Source organism: Bos indicus, chromosome 7 (genome assembly GCF_029378745.1).
Source record: "Bos indicus isolate NIAB-ARS_2022 breed Sahiwal x Tharparkar chromosome 7, NIAB-ARS_B.indTharparkar_mat_pri_1.0, whole genome shotgun sequence".
Taxonomy (NCBI): Eukaryota; Metazoa; Chordata; class Mammalia; order Artiodactyla; family Bovidae; genus Bos; species Bos indicus.
Window position 1 is genome coordinate 52,572,057 of NC_091766.1, and position 9,201 is coordinate 52,581,257.

Sequence of the window (9,201 nt, forward strand, 5' to 3'; positions counted from 1 at the left end):
GAAGCATTCTAACCATCTGTGCATCAGACACAGTCCCTTACACACACTTATATGAGCACTGCCCTTACTCTCCGTGTTTGAGTATAAACCTATTTGGAGACACAAGCTACAGGCTGCCCTGGCCCTCAGAAGCCAGGGACACACACAAACACATATACAGACACATACACCCCCACGGCTTTCCAGTTTGCGTGTCAGGGTCTGACAGCATGCCAAAGTGACCCCATCACTTTTCAAGGTCAGAGAATGGCTTCTTGTAAGAATGAGCAGAGAGTTAGGGACCAGAATGGGGAGGGCGCTCTGTCATAGCTCAAGGGACTGGCCAGGACAGCCTCTACATCTCCTTGGGTCTCTTACTCCTAAAGGCTGTACCTCCCATAACATCAAACAATAAAGCACAGCCAGATCCCATATTACATATGATTTGTGTATAACCATATGAGTTGAGCAGCTTTGCAGTTGGCGTAATGTTCCATTTTGGAGACTTATATTAAGCATTCATTACTTGTGATTTCTTCTGTTCATATATGAGGCCATTGACATTTTTCAGCAAAACCTTCAAAAGTCTTTGGGCCTTTGGGTCTTGGCCTTTGGTGCATGATTGGAAACAGAGCCCTGTGGGAAGGGATAGTGGGCCTGGTGTAGGGGGCAAATTACTACTGTTCAGTGACAGTAGGCATGGATAGGCTAGGGACCACCCCGCCAAGAGGGTGTCCTCTGGGGGTGGGGGGACCAATTTGATCCTCACCAGTTACTATCTCTTAGAGCCAAGAAAAGGGCTGAGTGACGACTGTGGGCCCAGAACTGCCACACTGAGACCCCAGACCACACCTGGACAGCTCTGTGAATGCAGACACCAACCCAAACGAACATTTAGATACAGGTCCCAACACATGCTTGGACAGATGCACACCCTCACCACCTGGAGACATGCCCCAACAGATGTGCATTACGCCAGCACCTAGGCACACACCTGGACAGACACATGCTCCCTAGTGGATTGGCCCATAGACTGACTCTGGTAGCTCCCCACCCGCCAAAATACAAAGACCCTCCTAGAGTGGCACAGAGGTTCTCCTGGGCAGAGTCATCTGTGGACAACCCAACATGGTACTCAAGTCCACACAGCAAGACATACTCAGGCACATAACTACAGATACCCACATCTGACCGTCTTCCCTCCCCCTTCCTCTCACACCTACCCATACTTGCTCCCTGTCCCGTCATGGGGAAACAGAGCATCCCAGCCCCACAGAGCCCAAGGGGCCTGATTAACAGGAAATTCTACGAATGCCAATTAGAGCAAAGTTTACTGAACAAATTGTTTGCAGTTGTGCCCTGCAACCATCATGAATTTTAATATTGCATTGATTTGCAGTGATGGGAGGTTTGCAGATGCCAGGGCCCTCTATGCCTCCTGCTCCTCCCTCCACCCCATGTGGGAGGAGTCATCACTCAGACTCAGGAGCCCTGGGGGCAGTTATCAGTCTCTGGGGGTCCAGAGACATCAGCCTGGGGCCAGCAACCCCAGCCTAGACTGAAGAGACCAAAGATACCTAGAAGATGGGCAAGAGTTTTAGAGATGCACAGGGTATACCCATATGATGTGAATAAAGAGGACCATAAGTTTTAAGGACCCCAGTAATCTGGGAAGGAACTGGAGGTCTTGGAGCTTCTGAGGCTGGATATAGAAGCAAGGCCATAGATAGGGATATAAACACAATTGTGGCTGAGATACAGAGATGGGAGCAGATGTTGTAATAGTTCCAATACCACCTCAACTAACATCTGTCCAGCATGTGTACAACTTCAGTCCAAATGCCCTCTTTCAAAATAAATTTGACCTTGCCCTCCTCTCCTTTCCACCAAATCTTTTCCCAAACCATTGCATGTTTTCCCAATGCTTTAAAGAAAAATCGTTGCCTGATCTGCACCACTCACCTCCCTATCTCACACTTGTCTCTCTTCTCCAGCCACTATCAGCCCTCTTGAAGGAGCCATGTTCCCTTCTAGCCACAGGGCATTCTGTTCCTTTATCTGGAGGAGTTTACCTAATTAACAGCTATTCATCTTTCAGGTCTCTAGAGTCCCTGATGGCTCAGTTGGTAAAGAATCTGCTTGCAAGGCAGGAGACCTGGGTTCAATCCCTGGGTTGGGAAGATCCCCCAGAGAAGGGAATGGCAACCCCCCCCACCCTCCACCAATATTCTTGCTTGGAGAATTCCATGGACAGAGGAGTCTGGCAAGCTACAGTTCATAGGATCACAAAGAGGCGGACACGACTGAGCAACTAACCCACACTCCTCAAGGAATCTTCTTTGACCCTCTACCTGGGTCAAGCCTCCTGTCATTAAATCCTTTCATAGCCCTTTCATCATTAGAGTACAAGCTCCAGGAGGGTAGGAAATGTATCTGTATTTGCTCACTCCTGTATCCCCTGTACGTACATAGTACAGGGCCTGCCACATAGTTAGATTTTGACATAAATAATTATGTTACAAACCACTCCAAAAATTTAGGGTTCTACAACAAGGAGTTTTTCCTGCAGGCTGACTGGGTTTTGATGGATCTGGGCTGGGCCCAGTTGAGTTTGGTTCCAAATCATGAATTGGGTGCAGGTCTGCTCCGCAAGTCTCTCATTCATTTTGGACCAGCTACTACTTGAGGCATCATCTTCTGCAAAAGGCAGGAATGCAAGAGAGTGTGCCTAACCACGCCCCCTTGGCCAGAGCAGGTCCTGAGGCCTTGGAGGCGGTGCGCATATACAGTCGAGGGAGTGAAAAACTGGGACCAATGGAACTACCACCTGCTTCACGAATAAAGTTGAGTACTAACTCTGTGCTAGGCATTGTGGTAAGCACTTTATATGCATTAATTCATTTAATTCTTGAATCAACTCCGTAAATACTATTAACCCCATTAAAAAATTTTAATTGAATAAAAACCTGCACAAAGTAAACAATTCAAACAGCACCAATTATATTCAATGAAAAGCAACTCTTCTTTCTACTTCCCCCCCATCCCCATTCCCCACAGGATTGTTCTGTGGGCTTTCTGATATAGTATGTGTATCCAAGCACACATACACATGCATGAGAGATCCCTGTTTAAAAATTCAGCTTGGTGCATATTGTATTAAAACTGTTCTGCATCGTGGGTTTCTTCTGTTCTGCATTTTTGTTTTCAACAAATAATATGTCTTGGAACTCCTTCCTTATCAATATTCTTGATCTGATCTACATTATCGTTTACTTGTCTCCATCTTGCAGATGAGGAAACTGAGGCTTAAGTTAAGTGAAACTTGTCCAAGGCATTACAGCTCAAAAAGAGTAGGACCGTGAATGAAGTTTAAGTGTGCCTGACTTCAGAGCCTGTGTTCATAGCTGCTCTGTTCTACTATGTCAGTAGCAGTACCCATGGCATCCCGAGCATGGCCAGGGTAGACCCAGAAAAATCTCTGGTCTCCAGCTAGGGGCACTCTCAGAGAAGGATGGCAGTGGGGACCCTCATGGTGCTCGGCCCACCAGTCAGCCAAGGAACCCACCAGCACTGGATCCAAAGAGTTGGGACCTTGGCCCCAGGCTTCACCCTCAGACAACCCATCCCTCTTGCCATCCCAGCACTAGCTCTAGGCACTGGGTCAATCCTCATCTTCCCATCCATTGCACCAGCAAGAGGCAAATGCCGACAGCAGGGAAATAGGGGCCCTGGGGCCATTCTTACCTCTGTATCTAACTTTACTTCTTTGGGCAAGCCCCTTCCCCATCTCTGAAAGGGGAGAATAGTTCCCCCCTCTCCTTTCAGAGGGAAGCAGGAAGGCCCTGCTGAAAACCTGGAGTGAATGCAGTTCTGATTGGAGGAATGTGGGGTATGGGTGCTATTGCCTGGGCTCTGATCCCTATGACTGGACTGGGTTCACTCACAACCCAGCCTTTCCACAGAGGGGGCCCCGGTGCTATAGGAGATAGAACAGATCAGAGGCTTGAATCCTGCCTCTGCCACTTATTGACTCTGGGACCTTGGGTTCTGCTAATAATAGTTATAATATATTGAACTCTTGGGAATTCCAATGATTAGAGCTCTCCATTCTCACTACTCAAGGGCCTGGGGTTCAATTCCTGGTCAGAAAACTAAGATCCCACAAGTCATATGGTTTGGCCAGGAGTGGGATATATATATATATATATATATATGACTCTTATTATGTTCCAAATGTGGGTGAACCTGCTTCATTTAACTCTCCTGAGAATCCTGTGAAGTAAATACTATCCCGATCTACACACACAATAAACGAAGCTCAAAGAAGTATGAAGGACTTCTACAAGGCCAGGAAGTAGAAAAGCAAAATACTTCGCTTTTCTGAATCATGGTTTCCTCTTCTGTAAAGTGGATACAGCAGTACCCCTCGCTCATGGTTGTGGATTAGGAAAACAAATGTGAGCCAACTAAATTGGCTTCTCTGCAGACCTGCAGTAGGTGCTCAGCAAATATGAATTTCCTTCCCCATCCTCTTGGAGCTGGAGACTGGATTGGAAGAGTACTTTGGAATCCCAGGGATGCTTTAAAAATGACAGGTCCTAGGTCCTACCCTCAGACACTCTGATGTAAGTGTAAGTTAGCCAGGATTCCCTGGCTGGCTGGTGGGTCCAGCACCATGAGGATCCCCATCTTTCTCTGAGATCACCCTCCAGGGTGCAGCCTGGGATTCCTGAGATTCCCAAGGTGGTTCTAATGTTCAGCCAGCGTTGAAAACAGTTGTATTCTAGACCCTAAGTGGGTAGAGGGGGACATCATGGGAAGCCCCCTGACCTATTAGCTCCTGAAACAGCCTGCTCACTGTTCTTGCTACTTCTGCTCTCCTCCTCCTCCCTAATCCATTCGTCAGTCAACTGCCAGAGAGATGATTAAAAACTTAAATTAGATTGCTCTCCTTCAGTAACTTCCCACTCTGCTTAAATATGAAAAAATAAAAAATAAAAAAAATCCCCCTACCTTCCAAGACCCGACCCATCAGCCTTGTAGACCTGGTTCCCACTGTCCCCTCTGCCCTCACTCCCCAATCTGTTCCTGCCCATTCCCACTTGCCTTTAGGTCTTATATTACCCAGTAGTTCCACAGAGAGGTTTCCCCTGGCCATCCTTCTAGAGTTGGCCCCCTTAGTTTTGCTTTCCTGGAAATAGTTAAATGCATGATGGAAGGCATAGGTCGCTTTTAAAATCATTTCTTTATTTGTGTGTTTAAAGCCTGTCTCCCTCAGTAGACTCTTTAAGTTCCATGAGGACAGGGTTCATGTCTGTTTCTATTTGTTTTTCTCTAGTGCCTTACATGGGCTGATGGCTCAGACGGTTAAGAATCTGCTGCAATGCGGGAGTCCTGGGATCAACCCCTGGGTTGGGAAGATCCCCTGGAGGAGGGCATGGCAACCCACTCCAGTATTCTTGCCTGGAGAATCCCCATGGACACAGGAGCCTGGCAGAGGAGCCCCATGGCTACAGTCCATGGGGTTGCAAAGAGTCGGACACGACTGAACAATTAAGCACACACAGTGCCTTACATAGGGTTTGGCACCGAGTTGGTGCTTAATAAATATTCATTGGAGAGATGTGATGGATGCATATACCAGCTCCATAGCACCTTGGAGGGTGGGGTATTTTGGAATTTCTTAATTGTTTAAGAAATATGTATATATAACTCCCATCTAGTGAGTACCTGTGCGGCTTCCCAGGTGGCTCAGTGGTAAAGAATCTACCTGCCAATGCAGGAGATGTGGATTCTATCCCTGGATCAGGAAGATCCCCTGGAGAAGGAAATGGCAATCCACTCCAGTATTCTTGCCTGGAAAATCCCATGGACAAGAGGAGCCTGGTGGGCTACAGTCCATGGGGTCTCGAAGAGTCGGACACGACTGAGCGACTGAGCATGCAGGCACTGTGAGTGCCTACTGTGTCTCATTGGATGGGAAGACTATGGGGAAGGCTATGGGGGTCTCCCCATCTTGTGTTCTCTCTTCACCCTGAAAAGCTTCTGTGCTGCCCCTCCAGCTCACTGTCCTATTTACACTATTCCTCTTCCCTGCCTTTCAGACTCTGGTCTGCACATCACTTCCACCTCCAGTGTCCTTTGGGCTCCTCAGCAGGGGACCACCCCCCCACCTGCCCATAGTCACAGCAGAGGAATCCCAGGATTTCTTTAAAGACTGGGTGCACGAAGTATCCTTGTCAGAGCCCCGGTGGAGACTCAGGGCGAGGTGCCAGCTAGAGGAGCAGGAGGGGATGCAGCCAGCCAGCACTTCGAGCATCAGTTAAGGTGCAGCAGGGGAAGATCAGAGCAGTGAAGGGGATTAGAATGAAAGCCACAGTCTGGTGGGCCTGGGGTAGGGAGGGAACGAAGAGCAAAGACCATCATACTGTGTCCTTAGACCCTCCTTCATCCTTACCACCCAAATCTCCAGCCTGCCAACTGCCTCTGAGTCCTGCCCACATTGCCTGGTATTTGAGAGAGACTGGGCTGTTAGAAGAAGCTTGAAGGAAGGGTAGCCATATAAAGGGTTCTAAGCACCCAGTTTCAAAGAGTAGGGAGGAGGGGCTTCTCTATCCCCAAAACAATTCTACAACACCAGCTAGGGATCCTGTAATTCAATTCAATTCTGACACTATCAGGAAATACCATCAGATTCCACAGGCCAAGGGCTCAGTCCTGCAAGACTGATATCCTCACCCCCACTTCAGCCACCAATGGAAAGTCAAAGTTGTCACCTGGTCTACAGATGAAAGGTTCCAGTGACCGCCTCCTCCAGTTCAATTACTTTGCTAGAGCAGCTCACAAAATTCAGAGAAACATTTTATTTGCTAGATTACTTTTTTTTTTTTTGGCCACATTGCATGGCTTGTGGGAATCTCAGTTCCCCAACCAGGGATTGAACCCAGGCCACAGCAGTGAAAGCTCAGAGTCCTCACCTCTAGACCACCAGGGAACTCCCTAGATCACCATTTTTCAAATAAAATGCTCAGTGACAGCCAGATGAAGAGATGTATAGAGTAATGTATGGGGAAGAAGTGTGTAGTTCCCATGCTCTTTGCAAGCAAGCCACTTTCCCCAAATCTCCCCATGTTCCCCAACCTGGAAAACTCTCTGAACCTTTCCTTTGGGTTTATGTGGAGGCTTCATTACATAGGCATGGTTGATTAAATCATTGGTCATTGGTGATTGAACTCAATTTCCAGCCCTTCCTCCCTGGAAGTTACAGGGTAGGGGGAGTTTTAAGGGGAGTATTAAAAATTCCAAACTTCTGATCACATGGTTAGGTCTCCTGGCAACCAGCCCCATCTTTAGGTGACCAAGGTCTTCTCCAAAAGTCACCTCTTCAACATAACAAAAATATCTTTATGACTGCCACCAAGGATTTTATGAGCTCTGTGCCAGAAACAGGACAAAGACCAAATATATATTTCTTATTGTAAATCACACTATCACACCAAGTCACCAGCACCTGCATTGCCTCCTCCTCATCTTCACCATCTTCATGACTGACAGTGCCAGGCACTCTACACACATCCTTTCAATGTGGCAGTTATATGATTAGCCCAAGGTCACTGTGCTGTCTGATCTCAGAGCCCAGCTCTTAACCACAATGCTATGCTTGGTTATAGCCTAGTGAGTGAAGTTGCTCAGTCATGTCCGACTTTGCAACCCTGTGGACTGTAACCCACCAGGCTCCTCCATCCATGGGACTCTCCAGGCAAGAATCCTGGAGTGGGTTGCCATTTCCTTCTCCAGGGGATCTTCCTGACCCAGAGATTGAACCCCGGTCTCCCTCATTGCAGGCAGACGCTTTAACATCTGAGCCACCAGAGAAGCCAGTTATAGCCTAGAACCATCACCAATTCCTAATCCCAAAAGAACAGCCTCCACTAAGGTGGGGTCTACACGCCTTCTTTTAAAGATAATGGCAGAACAACTGAGCCCTCCCATCATTTTGATAGTAGATTTCCCTTACCATTTAGTGAAGGTGCTGTAGTTACTGGGACCACCTTTGGCAAGAAGAAATCTAAAGGAAAACAGAATCATAAGATGTCAGTCTGGCAAAGACCTGATGGCACACCTCTCAGGTCCCAAGTGAAAAATAAAGAAAAAGGTCCACAGAGGCTTCCCACAGCCATTGGAAAGCAGCCATCTAAATTCGCAGTTCGGTTTTTCTTGATATTTCTGCCCATGTTCTCATGCCGGAGCTGGGTCTTTTGCAACCGGCCTACTTGCTGCTTTGTTAGATTTCCATTTTGAATTTCAGCTCTCTTATCCGCAAGCCCCTGGGAGCCTCCTGCTTCCTCTCATTTCTTGTGACTTTAAAAAAAACTCTCCTTGCCTGAGCTCCCTCCCATTGGATTTTGTCCTTTGCAGCTGGGTCTGTCTCCCTCCCTCTCTTCCTTCTTCTCTTCCTTCTCCCACCCAGACATCTTCCTCTTCCTCATTCAGCAGGGGGAGCAGGACCATCGAAGTCCCCCCCACCCCACCCCCCGGCTCCAAGTGCCCCGAACCCAGCAGTGGCCACATGCCCACTCTCCCTGGTCTCAGGGGCAAGGGGTGTGGGGGTTCTCTGGCTGTACTGCAGTGCCTCTAGCTGCAGCCTCCCCCACTCTCTCAGGGTTGCTAGAAGATTATTAGATAATTTTCAAATTTGTAAAGCGCCTTAAGCTCCTCGGAGGAAAGGTGGTATATGAGTGTAATAACAATAACAATCCTATCTGTCAGAGCCATTGAGAAAATGAATCTTGTTATCCTCAGGAACCAGCGGTAGGAACCTCAGCAAGAAACAAGAAAATAAAGCGTGGAGTGAGGTCTCCTGACCAATCAGAGGAGGGGAAAGTGCCACCCAGGGGCTGGGAGACCCTCCCCTCCTCCCCATAGCTCAGTGCTGGTGGGAAGGGGCTCTCAGAAAGTTACCCAAATTGCCTCTGATGCTTCACCAATTAAAATGACTTTAGGACAAGTTGAAATCAACTTAGGGAGCAAAGCATTCTGATTTCTGAAACTCTCTGAAGGCAGCAGGGAAGACAAGTGTCTGAGCAGGCTGTCACTCACTCAGGAGTAATGATGGGAAAATCCATCCCAGTAACGTGATTGAGTTTGGTGAATTAGTGAGGATGTTTACACTGCATGCTGGAAGCCAGAGAGGGGCTGGCTGGGCGGTTGGGTTTTTGACAT